Raw genomic sequence first — 17,509 nt, forward strand, 5'->3', positions numbered from 1 at the left:
AAGAGGTGTTGAAGCTCACCAATAAGGTGGTGTCCACTCCTGGCGTTTATTTTGAGTGCGTCAAGGAGTAAATTTCTTTCCTTTACCCCAATCTGGACTTGAGCCAATTGGATTTTCTCAAAGTCGTATGTGGTGGTCAGCTAGTAGATAAGGAGGCGGTGGCTTCCCTAGCCTAAAAGTTTTGCTTCCCTCATGGACACCCCTAAGAAGTGCGTGCAACGAAGGGTGGTGAAACTGGAGTCGTCAACAAGAGAATGCCAGCGGGAAGGAAATGACTCAGGAGAAAGATTGATGCTGTAGTTTTTCTTGGCCTATAATGGCATTTTTGTTGTATTTCTTCACCCCTTTGGGGGCTTTTTGTAATTGTACGAACAATAGTGTCCCTTGAGAGTGCCTTTTAAGTTAATTGTCTATACCGTTACTCTCTTTCATAGTCATTTTTGTACGATTAGTTCTATGGCCTTTTACTGAGGGCGTTTGTTATCATCGCTTCTCTTGTAGTAATTTGACTACTTTTAAGAACTGCAAGGGGAGCCATCGTTTTGCCCAGGAGGTGGCCATGATCTTACTTAAAATCTGGTGCTTTGGTTGCCTTTGTAGGCGGCAAGGATCTCATATAGGGATCTCGTCTTTTGATCGTCTTTGTGGGTTGCAAGGATCCTCTATTAGAAATCCAACACTTTGATTGCCTTTGTAGGCGGCAAGGATCTCATATAGGGATCTCGTCTTTTGATCGTCTTTGTGGGCTGCAAGGATCCTCTATTAGAAATCCAACACTTTGATTGCCTTTGTAGGTGACAAGAATCCCCCTTTAGGGATCTAGCATTCTCATTGCCATTATGGGCGACAAGGATCCCATTTAGAGATCAAACATTTTGATCGCCTCTATGATCGACAAGGATCCCCCTTTAGGAATCTAGCATTCTCATTTGCCATTATGGACGACAAGAATCTAATTAGAGATCCAGCATTTTGATTGCCTTTATGGACGACAAGGATGCCCCCTCCAGCGATCCAACACTCTCATCGACACTATGGGCGACAAGGATCCCACTTAGAGATCCAGCGTTTTGATCGCCTCTATGAGCGACAAGGATCCCCTTTAGGGATCCAGATCTAACCAACTTTCTCATTTACATATTCTGATTTTATTTATCTAATATGACACGTTTCGTTACCTCGTCTTTGAAATCGAGGAAAAAACATTTTTTCAACCGATATAAAATTACTTTTTCGTTGTATGTTAGAGATAATAATATTACAAGTTAGTTATAAATTGATTACACTAAACAACAATTAATAATTATTAGTAGCAAATTAGTTACAAAATTGTTTGACTATGTGAAATCTAGTTATTTTTTTGGTTTATTTAAATATCATTGTATCACATTAATTAGTTAATTAAACTCTCATTTTAATAAATACAAAGTTTATACCATTTTTTATATTTTCTCTTCTATAGTTTTTTAAGATTTATCAGATATCACTAATTTAATTAAAAAAAAATATTAATATAGATCGTCGAATGATTTATTTTTCATTAATATCAAAAAATATAATTCAATAAATTCGACTTTAATTTATAATAATAATAAAAATAATAGAATAATAGTACATTCATAATTAATAATGTGAATAATATAAATGTAGTATTAATATTTGTAGGGTTATGGAGCGGATGGTCCCTCCCATCCAGCAGTTTATATAGATGAAGGAAGGTTGTGAAGAAACGTACCATAAAATTGTGAGGTTGATCCAAAGCATAAAAGTAGAAGAAGCATATGAGTTAGTGGTTCATTTGTTGCGATTCGCGAAACAGGAAAGAACACACTCACATGCACATCAAAAAAAGTGGTTCGTTCTTCCGATACCAACCAACCACTCTCCATTCCTTTCTTTTTTTTCTCGTTTTTAATCACTTTTTGAATGTGATGCCAACTGCTTACTTTTAGGGCACGGCCTTTGTTTCACTTTTTATTTTAAAAAGTACGAAGTCCTGACATTTAGACGGACAAGATTTTTATTAATTCTGAAAGAGAAAAAAAATATATACAGAAAGTATAAACATTATTTTTTATATGGGTATTTTTTATTTTAAATTATTTATAAAATAAAAAAAATTAAATGAATGATGTATGCAAATCGCCATATGACCAAGATTTTAAAATAAAAATTAAAAAAATATTATTAAAATAAAAATAAACTACACCAAAATTATGTTTTTTCTTTATATATAGTTAGAAATTTTATAATATTATACTATATTTTTATTTAAAAAATTACAATTTTCTTCAAAAAATATTAATTTAAACATTTTAAAAAAAAATATTATTTTAGATATTTTAAATTTTATTATAATTTTTTTAATATTAAAATTTCAAAAAATGGTTTAAATTTAAAACTATTTTGAATAGCTTTTCATACAAAATATTTTTAAGATACATGTTTTTATAAAACTATATAGTATTGATTATATTTTAATCTTCTTTAGTATATATTTATATGATTGAATGTCAACGATGATATTAAAAACTTCATGTGCCGACGACGAAACAATGATGATTTAAAAAACTTCAAATTAGAAATCATTGTTATTGTGAAGTATTGAGATAAGCTTCATATTTGAACCATCAAATTTTATGAGATATGAGATGAGTTTCTAAGATTCATACTTATGTATTAAATTTGAATTTTGGTTTAATTAGTTTTTGTTAAATGGTTGGATTTTTGTTAGCTTTGATTTCATAGTTTTCTTTTAAACATAAAGACTGAAGTGAGTTTGGGGTTTAATTAGTTTTATGTTTATTTTTAGGTTTGTTTTGTTTTATATTTTTTTAATAAGGGTCTATTTGGTTCAAATGATGAGGAAGGGAAAAGAGGAATTTTAATGGAGAAAATCGGAGGGGAGGTGGGAGATTATTTTAATCAGAAAAAAATTTGGTTCAAAAGAGAGGAGGGGAAGGGAAATGATGAATTTTAATTAAAAACGTGTTTGGTTAAGAAGGGATGGGGATGAGTTTTATTAATAATTTATATTTTTATCCTTATGATCTTATATAAGTATCTGATATTTAAATGTGAAAAATTCATGTATATTTTTTTGGTAATAAAATTTCTAATATTGAGTAACTAAAAAAGTATTAATTTACTACATAATGTTAAAAAATTGAGTACATTTGATTCAGATTATGACTCTCCAAGACAAGTTAAACTATAGGCTGATAACAACGTTTAAGTTTAAATCATGATGAATCATCTAAGAAAACAAATATATAAAATAACTTATTATTAAATATTAATAGTTCAAAATAATTAATAAAATGAATAAACAAAAATAGATAAAATGAATGGCTTAAAGTTTGATATAAAAGAAAATATGATAGAATGCATAACAAATATTGAAGAAAAAAAATGAATATAAATAAAGATAAAAAAATTTATTAAAAAAAAAGTGTAATGATTATGATTTACATTAAATACAAAAATTCAAAAATAATTTGAAGATTGAGAATGATTATAATAAGTTGATGGAAGCAATCGAGAAAAATCACACAGAAGCAAAAAAAAAACGAATAATTTTGAAATACTAAAATTAAACTAAGAATATTTTAGTAAATATAATAATTTTTTAAATATGAAAACTTATATTCCTCCCTTTCCCTCCAAATCCTCCAATTCGGAGAGAAGCAAAAAAGTTGTTTTGGAGGAATTTTGCTCCAATTCGGAGAGAAGCATCAATATATACATGAGACTTATCCACAAAGATAGTACATGCTACTAGATGTAGCATGTGCACCCTTGCGGCTTCTCGTCACGCTGCGAAAAATATCTGAGCGCATCGCACGCTTGAAGATACAACATAGTCTCCACCAAACTTTGTTTGTTCTTTGCGTGAATGAGTGTTATTACCTAAAAGTTACTTGCAAAAGGGAAAATAAAGGTTCAATAATTAGTGTGATCGCTAAGGATTCGAACCCTCGTGCTTACGTATTCTCATAGTGCAATGAGAAAATCAGAGCTTCGTAGTTCGTGGTAGAAAATACGGACTTGTTGGTTGATTTTAAGGAATAACTATACTCGTATCCTAGAAGTGTGTAGACGTTAGCTGAATTGATCCTAGTTTGGATACTCCAAGCTTTTAGTATGACTACTAAGAAAGGGATTATAAAAGTTCTTTTATAAAAAGATGAATTGTTGTAAAAGGTTTAAGTGATAAAAGGAAAAGAAAGAGTTGATTGAATAAGGAAAGAAATGGGCTTGCGTAACTAAGAGTTGTGAAGTGATAAGTATTGTGAAACTGTTATTTGGACCAAATGTTGTGTTGTTTGAATCCATAAAGAGTGGTGTGTCTGAACCAAACAGTGTATGGCGATAACCAATGATTGGTGTGGCCAATAGAAGAAAAGAGTATGACGGTAACCGATAAGTGGTGTGGCCATATAGATTGAGATAAATAATGGCGGTAACGATTAAGTGGTGTGGCCTTAGAAAAAGAGTGACGATAACCAATAAGTGGTGTGGCCCTAGAAATAGAGTGGCGGTAACCAATAAGTGATGTGACCCTAGAAAAAAGTGTATGGCGATAATCAATAAGTGGCGTGGCCAAAAAATTATGGTTTAGAAATGGGGTTTTAACCATGAAATGATTAACCCACGGAATATATGTGTCATATGTTGGTGTAAGCCCTAGAGGCCAATACTTTGGTACTTGTCTCGAATTATTTATTAATAATAAAAGGCTTTTTCTTTATTACGTTTGTTTAATAAAGTCCCTAGAATAGCTAGTCTGTTTAATGTATCAAGTATGACTTAATCATGAGATCACATTAAACATAAAGACACTATTCTTAAAGTATCCGTAGTTGAGCTTTAGTGTGAAGTGGGATAACATTAAAGCATTAAGACTATTATGTTTGTAGACTGATGATCACATCTCATGGATCATGGATAAAGAGTTATCAAGTTTTAAACATAGGTATGAATATTAAGAGTAATATTTATACAGGATTGACCCGCTATGAGAATACTATATAGAAAGTTATGCAAAGTGTCATAAGTTATTCTCATGGTGATAATGGTGTATACCACTCTTCGACCTGAAACCACTATGGATCCTAGATGTAGAGTCGAGTGCTTTATTGCTGATCAAACGTTGTCCGTAACTGGATAACCATAAAGACAGTTGATGGATACTCCACGAAGCATGTTGAGGGACATGAGTGACCTAGATGGAATTTGCCCATCCTGCATAACAGGATAAATGTCTATGGGCCCAATATTGAACTGGACAAGGATGACACGGTCTATGCCTTGTGTTCAATATAGACATAAGGGCAAAAGGGTAATTATACACATAAGTATTATCACAAAAGGAATTGTCAGATCACATGACATTTTCGTGTCTTGGGTAGCAGTGATGTGTTGCTAGATACCGCTCACTGTTTATTATGTTAAATACATGATTTAATATAATTGCCAATGCCGCAAAAACCTACAGGGTCACACACAAAGGACGGATTGATGAGAGATAGAGTAACTAAGGAACACCATAAGGTACGGTGCCCTTACGTGAATTGTAGAACATCGTAAAGGTACGGTGTACTTAAGTAGAATACGAAATATGGTAAGGTACCATGAGCTTAAGTGATTTTGGGCATATTATAAGATATGGGCCAAAATACACTTAAGTGGGCTTTTTAGCTTGAAACCCACACAAGTGGTTCTATAAATAGAACCCTTGTGCAGAAGCATTGATTTGCAGTTGCATTATTTCGTTTTCTCTCTCTCTCTCTCTCTCTCTCTCTCTCTCTCTCACTCAAAGCCTTCATTCGTACCAGCTAGCACTGAGATTGAAGGAATCCGTTCGTGTGGACTGAGTAGAGACGTTGTCATCGTTCAACGTTCGTGATCGCTCCGTGGATCTGCATCAAAGGTTTTGATCGTCACAAGAGATCTGCACCAAAGGTTTTAATCGTCACAAGAGGTAAATATTCTATCACTGATCATGACCATTCGTAAGGATCTCTAAAGGAGAAAATTTTAATTTTCGCTACGTTTTGGATCACAATTCTCCTTCAGTGGTATCAGAGCCACTTACGAAACCATGACTCGGATAGCTGTTTATTTTCTGTATTAATATGATTAAAAGACAGAATGAATCAATTAATTAAATGAGTAATTAAATTTGGCATCATGAGTGTACGAGTTGGATGATTGATGTTGACTATGCTTCGGGACCGACATTAGTATGGTGAAGCAGCGATACATCGATCGTCCATAGGTTACGCAATTGAGACCGATCAACTTATATATGATATAAGTAATCCTAATGCAAAGTACGGTATATGTGATATACTGTTTCTGTTTCGTTCATTCAAACACTAAATGGTTGTTTTTCTTTGAGCGATCAATGGTCATTTGCTTCGGAATCCGACATTAGTATGGTGAAGCAATGACCTGTTGATCAATCATACTGAATCAACAATCGAGATGTGTTTGACGGTCTGAAATTGGTGCATTAGGGTTAGTGACGGTGCAAGGGTTGTGCCGTCAAGGAGTTGTGAATTGAGGGCTTGTTGGAACACGTCTGCTGACTGTTTCAAAGTGCTGGTATTTGGCCGCGTGACGATCGCCATGGACTTGTGACGATCGTAACAAGCTGGACGTGACGGTCGTCACGTGCTTTGTGACGGTCGTCACATTCACAGATCCAGAATTCTAGGCGTTTCTGTTTTTGGCCGCGTGACGTTCGTCATGGGCCTGTGACGGTCGTAACAGCGGAACCCCCGGCTAACTCTGCGTAGTATGATCGGTCGCCAAAATTTAATTTGGTTTTAAGTAATTAAAGGAATTAAAATTAATAATAATAATAATGTGTTTATTATTATTGCCTTGTGGTGATCAGTTATGGCCTTAGTTATCCTTTATCTTGTTTTGGGTTTTAAAATACGACCTGCGTGTCGTGCCTCTCCTTTTAATCTCTTAATCTAACTTCTTTTCTCATCTCAATCCCTCGTATGTAACACGAGTTTCTTCTGTAATGTAATGTTATGAAGAAAGAGAAGAAGACAATGTTATGAAGAAAGAGAAGATTTCAATATCAAAGGAGGACAACCTTGAAGATCTTGCTTGAAGAAGCTTAGAGAAGAATTCAATATCAAAGGAGGACAACCTTGAAGATCTTGCTTGGAGAATCTTAGCTCGTTATTAGGTTAGCTTAGGTTCTCTCATTGGCTTGGGAGAACAATTGCGCTAGGGGCCATGACTGTTTCATTATGTACGTTGTTGCATGTGTATGTATGTTGATGCATGTGAACATATGTTGATGCATGTGAGAGACGATTTATATGATAAATAAACCGGTGAGATCATAACAATTACAATTCCCTCAAATTAAATATTAAGTTTATGCTTTCCAAGTTTTAGCACTCATCAAGACTAGTATTGGATAATGTAGGTTTCGCCTACGCGAGGTGCATGTTCTATATTAGAAAGGTGCGATGAGATAATTGTAATATCCAACTGCTAAAACAATGGGTCAAACTTAACTAAAGAAATTATGATAATATTATATATGTTTGCTTTCCAAGTTTTAACACTCATCAAGACTAGTATTGGATAATGTAGGTTTCGTCTACGCGAGGTGCATGTTCTATATTAGTAAGGTGCGATGGGATAATTGTAATATCCAACTGCTAAAACGATGGATCAAACTTAATTATAATAATATTATATATGTTTAGAAGCAAGAGTTGGGAATGATCCATATGATGGATTGGAATAAGGAGTTATTCACCCAACTGAAACTTTCGAGAGTTGTATGAGATACAATTGGAAGGAGTTCCTACCTAAATAACCTAGTTTTGTGTAATCCGCCTACGCAGACTTAGAACGAAGTGAAATATGGATCTCGACCCACTAGAAAATCTTCCAACGGGATTTTCCGAATCAACTGATGAGGGTCATTTGTTTTTGAGTAAAATAGTGGGAGCATATTTAATTAAAGGCCTAATTAAATATGTTAATGATACTTATATTTTCATTAATCTCAAAACACCTATAACAAACATTTTGTGATCAATCCTTGACAAAGATAAATTGTCTGGGACAAATTTTCTAGATTGACACCGAAACCTGAGGATTGTCCTCAAACATAATAGAAAGCTGTATGTCTTGGAGACACCTGTTCCTGAAGAGGAACCTCCTAGTTCTGCACCTAAGGCAGAAAGAGATGCTTATAAGAAGCATGTCGATAATGCCAATGAAATTGCTTGTCTCATGCTGGATGTCATGAACTCAGAGTTGCAAAAGCAACATGAGAACATGATAGCATTCGATATGATCGAACACTTGAAGATGCTCTATCAAGAGCAAGCAAGGCATGAAAGGTTTGAAGTTTCAAAAGCCCTTTTTTTCAGGGCAAGTTAGATGAGGGAGCCCCTGTAGGTCCCCATGTGCTCAAGATGATTGGGTATGTGGAAAACCTTGAAAGGTTGGGTTTTCCCCTCAGAAAGGAACTTGCGACTGATTTGATCTTGTAATCGTTGCCAGATAGATTCAGTCAATTTGTCCTAAATTTCAATATGAATGACATGGACAAATCGCTTCCTGAACTGCTAGGCATGTTGAGAACAGCTGAGCAGAATCTGAAGACAAAAGGGAAGTCCATTCTGATGATCGGAAATGGAAAGAGACAGAATAAAAGGCCCACCAAGCAGGGTGATAAAGGGAAGGGCAAGGAAGTTGCCAAACCCAGACCCACTATTGCTGCTTTGAAGCCTAGTGGAGGCATAGTAAAAGCAGGCACCTGCTTCCATTGCGGTAAGACCGGACACTGGAAGAGAAACTGCCCAAAGTACTTGGAAGATGATAAAATCTCCATTCACAGGAAAAGGTGAAAGAGCTAATGATCTTTTGGCCCTCATACATACTGATGTATGTGGATCATTGAACATACCAGCCAGAGGAGGTTTTCAGTACTTCATCACATTCACTGATTATTTTAGTAGATATGGTTATGTGTATTTAATGAAACACAAATCAGAGTCCTTTGAAAAGTTCAAGGAATTCAAGAATGAAGTACAAAACCAACTAGGTAAGAATATTAAAACTCTTCGATCAGATCGAGGTGGTGAGTATTTAAGCCTAGAGTTTGATGACCATCTGAAAGAGTGTGGGATCCTATCCCAAATTATTCCTCCTGAAACACCCCAATGGAATGGTGTATCTGAGAGAAGAAATCGAACCCTGTTAGACATGGTCCGATCCATGATGAATCACACCGATCTTCCAAACTCCTTTTGGGGACACGCACTATTGACAACAACTTACACACTTAACCGTGTTCCATCCAAAAAGGTTGAGAAGACACCATATGAGATATGGAGTGGTAAGAAACCACATATGTCTTACATAAAGATTTGGGGTTGCGAGGTTTATGTGAAACGACAAATTTCAACTAAGCTTGAGCCCAAATCTGACAAATGCTTATTTGTGGGGTATCCTAAAGAAACAAGAGGGTATTACTTCTACAATCCTTCTGAGGGCAAAGTGTTTGTCGCTCGAACTGGAGTTTTCCTAGAAAAGGATTTTATTTCCAAAGGAACCAGTGGGAGGAAAGTAGAGCTTGAAGAAATTCAAGAATCACAAAGCATAGATACACCTATGGAGGAATTAGAGCAGGAAACACAAGAAGTTGTGGAAGAGCAACCTGCTCAAGTAGAACAAGACCAGCGTAGGTCAAGCAGGATACATCAACTACCTGAGAGATATGGATATCTCATAACTGATCAAGGTGATGTATTACTCATGGATCAAGATGAGCCTGTGACCTACCAAGAGGCCATAACTGGTCCCGAGTCTGAGAAGTAGGTAGAAGCCATGAAATCTGAAATGGATTCCATGTACACAAACCAAGTTTGGACCTTGGTAGAGCCTCCTGTAGGAGTTAACCCTATAGGATGCAAGTGGGTCTTCAAAAAGAAGACTGACATGGATGGTAAGGTACATACCTATAAGGCAAGACTGGTTGCAAAAGGATATAAACAAATTCATGGGATTGACTATGATGAAACCTTTTCACCAGTTGCAATGCTTAAATCTGTTCGGATTTTACTTGCTATCGCTGCATATCATGATTATGAAATATGGCAGATGGATTTCAAAACTGCTTTCCTTAATGGAAATCTTCTTGAGGATGTGTACATGACACAGCCTGAAGGATTTGATATACCAGAGGAAGCCCAAAAGATATGTAAGTTACAAAGATCAATCTATGGATTGAAGCAAGCTTCCAGTAGCTGGAATCTTCGTTTTGATGAAACAGTAAAACAATATGGATTTATCAAGAACGAAGATGAGCCTTGTGTCTACAAGAAGGTTAGTGGGAGCATGATCGTTTTCCTGGTATTATATGTAGATGACATATTACTCATTGGAAACGATATCCCTACCCTACAACAAGTAAAGTCTTGGTTGGGGAAATGCTTTTCTATGAAGGACCTAGGTGAAGAAGCCTATAAATTAGGAATCAGAATCTATAGAGATAGATCACAAAAACTGTTTGGCCTAAGTCAGAGTACATACATAGACAAAGTGTTGAGACGCTTTAATATGCATGATTCCAAGAAAGGATTCATACCTATGCAACATGGCCTGTGTCTATCAAAAACACAATCCCCTTTAACTAAGGAAGAAAGGGATCGCATGAATAAGATTCCATATGCATCTGCAATAGGATCTATCATGTATGCCATGTTATGTACTCGACCAGATGTCTCGTATGCTTTAAGTGCAACGAGTAGGTACCAATCTGATCCTGATGATGCTCACTGGGTAGCTGTCAAGAATATCCTTAAGTATTTAAGAAGGACTAAGGACTCATTCTTGATATATGGAGGTCAGGAAGAGTTGGCTGTAATTGGATACACCGATGCTAGCTTCCAGACAGATAAGGATGACTTTAGATCGCAATCTGGTTATGTGTTTTGCTTAAACGGTGGCGCTGTGAGCTGGAAAAGTTCAAAGCAAGATACAATTGCTGATTCTACAACCGAGGCCGAGCATATTGCTGCCTCAAGTGCAGCAAAGGAAGTTGTTTGGATCAAAAAGTTCATTAGTGAACTTGGCATAGTTCCTAGCATTGTGGATCCCATTGGTCTCTACTGTGATAACAATGGTGCTATCGCACAAGCCAAGGAGCCTAGATCTCACCAATGATCCAAACACATACTTAGGCGTTATCATCTCATTTGAGAGATAATAGATAGAGGAGATGTGAAAATATGCAGAGTACCTACACTTGACAATATTGCTGACCCACTGACAAAGCCTCTTGCGCAGCAGAAGCATGATGGCCATACTAGATCTATGGGTATTAAGGGTATGCCTGATTGGCTCTAGTGCTAGTGGGAGATTGTTGGTGTAAGCCCTAGAGGCCAATACTTTTGGTACTTGTATCGAATTATTTATTAATAATAAAAGGCTTTTTCTTTATTACGTTTGTTTAATAAAGTCCCTAGAATAGCTAGTCTGTTTAATGTATCAAGTATGACTTAATCATGAGATCACATTAAACATAAGGACACTATTCTTAAAGTATCCGTAGTCGAGCTTTAGTGTGAAGTGGGATAACATTAAAGCATTAAGACTATTATGTTTGTAGACTGATGATCACATCTCATGGATCATGGATAAAGAGTTATCAAGTTTTAAACATAGGTATGAATATTAAGAGTAATATTTATACCGGATTGACCCGCTATGAGAATACTATATAGAAAGTTATGCAAAGTGTCATAAGTTATTCTCATGGTGATAATGGTGTATACCACTCTTCGATCTGAAACCACTATGGACCCTAGATGTAGAGTCGAGTGCTTTATTGCTGATCAAACGTTGTCCGTAACTGGATAACCATAAAGACAGTTGATGGGTACTCCACGAAGCATGCTGAGGGACATGAGTGACCTAGATGGAATTTGCCCATCCTGCATAACAGGATAAATGTCTATGGACCCAATATTGAACTGGACAAGGATGACACGGTCTATGCCTTGTGTTCAATATAGACATAAGGGCAAAAGGGTAATTATACACATAAGTATTATCACAGAAGGAATTGTCAGATCACATGACATTTTCGTGTCTTGGGTAGCAGTGATGTGTTGCTAGATACCGCTCACTGTTTATTATGTTAAATACATGATTTAATATAATTGTCAATGCCGCGAAAACCTACAGGATCACACACAAAGGACGGATTGATGAGAGATAGAGTAACTAAGTAACACCGTAAGGTATGGTGCCCTTAAGTGAATTGTAGAACATCGTAAAGGTACGGTGTACTTAAGTAGAATACGAAATATGGTAAGGTACCATGAGCTTAAGTGATTTTGGGCATATTATAAGATATGGGCCAAAATACACTTAAGTGGGCTTTTTAGCTTGAAGTCCACACAAGTGGTTCTATAAATAGAACCCTTGTGCAAAAGCATTGATTTGCGGTTGCATTATTTCGTTTTCTCTCTCTCTCTCTCTCTCTCTCTCTCTCTCTCTCTCTCTCTCTCACACTCAAAGCCTTCATTCGTACCAGCTAGCACTGAGATTGAAGGAATCCGTTCGTGTGGACTGAGTAGAGACGTTGTCATCGTTCAACGTTCATGATCGCTCCGTGGATCTGCATCAAAGGTTTTGATCGTCACAAGAGATCTGCACCAAAGGTTTCAATCGTCACAAGAGGTAAATATTCTATCACTGATCATGACCATTCGTTAGGATCTCTAAAGGAGAAAATTTTAATTTCCGCTGCATTTTGGATCGCAATTCTCCTTCATCATATCCCAAAATTCACCTTACCCTTCACAAAGTTCATATAGGTCACTAACCCTAGTCATATGCACATCTTCATATCATTCATATCACCTGCATGGTTATTGATCCAATACAAGAGGACATATAATGGACTCGAAGCTTTGTGCTTGTATCTAGTTGGAGCTAGGGTTTCTCTATAACTTGAGGTGGCTCAAGCTATCAAACCATAATTGGAGGTATCTCTTGGAACCAACATTGGAGATTCAAATGTGGCTTCTTGGTGAAGCAAAACCCTACTTTTGTGATCCTCATTTCATCATGGTTCCATAACCCTGGTTTCATCTGATCCATTTGCATTCCATTGATGTTTGATCCTCTTGCTTGGTCAAGCTTCATCCCATAACCTTTTATTCATGTCTATTCTTGTTAGTTCCTTGGTGTTGATCCCACATGTGCATCATGTATTTGTATCCTCTGGTTTGTGCCTATTAATATGCCACGTAATCATCCTCATTCCTAGCTATAGTCATTGCCTTGCTTATTTCCATCGGGTCAAGGCTATTCAAGTTCACTTCATGCCATTTTGATTGTTTGTTGATTTAGTCCATGGATCTTTGATCCATGCTTATCATTGTCCATTCAAGCTTGCTAAGGCCTAATAAGATTCATTCAAACTTGTCTTATATATGTCTTTCTTGGTTTATGTGTGTATCTTGGGTCCATAGTTGGTCACCATGCATGTTTATATTGATTCATTCAAGTTCATATCAATATCATTCATTATAAATATCAAATCATACAAGATCATTCAAGGTGTCAATTCCATTTGTATCAACCTATTTCCATTCATTATAAACCATCAAATTATAAAGAAATGATCATTTTCTACATAAGTTGACTTTTGGTCAACTATTGACTTTTTGGTCAACCAGTTGACCAAAATCAACTCACCATTTTCACATCCCAAACCCTAATCCCTATTTCCATTCTTCCATAATCCATCCATGATTCATTTTGAAACCAAAATCATTTTCTAGTAATGCCCATTTTAATCCATGATGATACAAACCATAACCATTTCACAGGCTATTGTAACACATTCACTTAAATTTACCATAATCTCACATCATGACCTAATACCATGTGATTACATTCATTTAATCTAATTGACATTTTCATTCAACTACAAACAAGTACATAAACCATACTAACATGTATATTAAGCTTCTTTTTTCATTTCAATCTTAAATTCAAACTTTCCATTCAATTCCAACTTTCTATACATTTCAATTTACATATGTTCACAATTTCAAAACAATTCTCAACTTCAATCCAAAGTTACAGTATTTACAAACATTAAACCAAATTTATACACAATTTCAAACCATATTCCAATTCCAATTACAACCAAAATTACATCCATTCCAACTATTAGATATTACATTCATTCCATGATTCCAACTAATCCATTTCTCTTATGGCTCCATAACATTCCATTCGCACCAGTTTTCAATCCATCTCCATGAATCCAACAACAAGCACACCTACAAAGCCAATGTAATAACGTTATGCACCCACATTACAAGCATAAGCACAATCCAATTCTAACATGGCAGGAAGTTCAACATAATTCACAGTTACAAACCTATTCAATTCATACATTTCCTAACAAAAAAGCATTCAATTCAAATGGCCATCCACATCAAATATGATGTTCATATCGATTCATTTTAGACTATAGCAAACTAACTTTCAAGGCAATGTTTAATAGCATATTCATTTAACATGTCACTAACTAAAAACAGAGTTTTAAATAACTACATAACAAATTATGAACCTAACTGAAAAAACCACTTCATAACATAATTCCATCCAGAAAAACTTCAACAAAAGCTGCAAAAATCAAAACTGAATGCAAATCACACTCACAACTTCAACTTCGTGAATCGTGTTGCTAACTAAAGAACTCTCCAACCATTTTCTAACGGAACCACCATTCCAAAACCTTCCTCAAACCTCCAACAAACTGCAAAATTTCATTCTTCGAAAACAATTCCCAATTCTCTCTAAACGGAACCCTTGAATCACCTGAAAACCGAATGTCAGAACTGAACCTAGCATTCGAAACTAACATTGCCAGCAGCCCATACATATGCCCCTGCACCAAGTTAACAATAACCTGCAATACAACCTCATACCAAAATTGATTCGACAGCAAATTCGCCAAGCTAGAAAATTCACAAAAACAGTTATTTGCAATTAAACAAAAATTGAACCTTCAAATAGAAACCACCAACTAGCTTCTCTTATCATCTCCTAACAAGCTAACATAACAAAACTTGCAACAGTCCAACTAACTACCCAACAACAAAACTAACTCTTCAACCATCCTAACTGCCTAACCGAAATTCACAACAAACCTCTCTAACTAGTATAACAGAATGATAACTTACCCAATTCTGAGGGATCTCGCCAACAGAACATAACAGTTCCACATAACCAACCTTCAACAACCGGAATCCATAACCAACCTTCAATACAAACTTCTGTCACACTTAAAAAAAAAAACTCTGCAACCTTCAAGGAATTCCCTAACTAACCCTCATTCCAAAACTGACAAACTACTCCTTCGAAGCTCACTCACTGAAATCATTCAACTGAACCTCTACAAAACAACCATTTTAATAACCTGCATAAAAAACATGCCAGAATCAAGAAACAAATTCAAGAACCCTCAACAAACTTCCATCACCCTCAGCAAAACTGAACTGAAAAACGGATAACACCCTCAGCTTCTCGAACCGTGGCTCACCCTTAACCTCTTAACAACAAGTCATGCCACAACAAGAAGACAACATAACAAAAGCAGAAGAAAACAGCATAACAGAAGCAGAAGAGAAGAGCATAACAGAAGCAAAAGAGAAGAAGATAATAGAAGCAGAAGAGAACAGAAAACGGAAACAAAAGAAGGAAAGGATCGGTTCTCACCTGTTCGCGTTTTTTCGGAGGCACTAATTGGAGCGTCATCCTCATCACTCGCCATCCCAGAACAACCATAACGAGGCAATGGATTGAAGAACGATGCATAATGACGAATTAAGTATCAACACGCACGAATTCAAAGGCTCTTCATCTTCATCTCCATGCAACGCACGAACCTGGTACATTCTTCATTCTTCAATTGGTTCCATTCTGTACACAAGAACAAGTGGTTAAGCGATTTGATTTCGGCCAATTGCGATTCGACGTCGAGATCGGACAAGGATTTGAAATTCGCGTGTGTTACTAAGTGAGAGTTCTTGTAACTGTGAACGAATCTGGATCACACGCTCGACCATGAGTGAATCAGTGAGCAATTTCAGTGATGATATGTTGGTAGTGACGATGCGTGGTTTTTTTATACGTGAAACTCACATGTTCAAATCTGAATTGTGCTAAGAGCTTGGGCCAAAGGCCCAAGAATTTTGTTGTCCATCTACACCTCCCTCCAATAGATTGTACCCTGGGCCCATTAGTGTTCATGTTAATCCTTCCCTAATTCACTTTAATTATCCTGAGTTATTTTATTTGATTTTTCTTAGTTCACTTTGTATTAACCTTGCTTTTGTTTTTGTTAATCTTGATTAGAAATATTAGATAATTCTTAGAAATTGAGCCATTTTTGTTGATTTTAGTTTAACCCTTAATTAGGTTTAATTAGGTGATTAGGATTTAGAAATTAGATTTAATCAACTTGTTAGATTAGATTTATTTTTTTTTCTTCTAATTTTTCAAAATTAATTTTCATTTGATTAACCATGCCATGATTAATTTTTAGTCATTAGATTATGGTTATTTCGTTTTGTGGATTTTGTATGGATTAATGTGATTAACATTTGTTTTTATCGTGATTAGACCTTAGGTTAAATTTCCATTTTATTTAACTATTGTATGGTGATCGTTCATGTCCATGTAGATTAGAATTCATTTCATGATTTGGATTGTTAATTTTCCATTTGATTAGTTCGTTCCCGAATTCATGTTTAGGTAGATTTTAATCTTTAGATTTAATATTCACTTTAGTTGTCCATTTAATCGATTCATTTGGTTTGTATGCCTTATTTCATTTGTCATGATCACATGATAGATCTTTGATTACTTTTCGTTGACTAATCCATTACCATTTGAATTGATTTAAACCATTGAATGTACTCACACTTGTTGCATCATTCTCATTTGGCTTGATCTCATACTAACCCCGTTTGTTGTTTTGTTTCTACATGTGACTTGGAGATCCAAGCACACTTCTAGCTATCCATGCTTCTAACCTATCCAATAGCCTTGTATTGTTTGAAGTACCATGCCACTTGTATGCTTTAGGCATGGTACATATTTTGTAATCTTGTCTAATTTTCTTTCCATTTATGTTGTAATTGCTTACATCCCCCCATTGTAGGCCATATGTCCCCCCACCCCATGATCATGTAATAACTTAGGTTTATTGCTTTTAGTTAATTCATCATGCATGCAAATTAAAATATAAAAAATAAAACAATAAATAAAGCATTTCAAAAGAAACAAAAGGTACTTGATCCAACGTCAAGTTATTTTCCAAATAAAACTCATACCATTGCAACGTGAATACTTGATCCAACATCAAGTATTTCCCATTCATTCCATGATCCATGATTCACATATCTTCTCCATTCGCTTCTCAATC

General features: G+C 35.6%; 1 long non-coding RNA gene across 1 annotated transcript; it reads right to left on the bottom strand.

Moving 5' to 3' along the window:
- Positions 1-14,056: 14,056 nt before the first annotated feature.
- LOC127120364 (uncharacterized) lies at positions 14,057-16,252 on the bottom strand. Its single transcript, XR_007803189.1, has 2 exons — positions 15,799-16,252; positions 14,057-14,354 (listed from the first exon to the last, which is right to left on the bottom strand). It is a non-coding gene; the product is annotated as an uncharacterized LOC127120364 (long non-coding RNA).
- Positions 16,253-17,509: the final 1,257 nt, after the last annotated feature.

This window comes from Lathyrus oleraceus, chromosome 2, assembly GCF_024323335.1.
Source record: "Lathyrus oleraceus cultivar Zhongwan6 chromosome 2, CAAS_Psat_ZW6_1.0, whole genome shotgun sequence".
NCBI classification, from domain to species: Eukaryota; Viridiplantae; Streptophyta; class Magnoliopsida; order Fabales; family Fabaceae; genus Lathyrus; species Lathyrus oleraceus.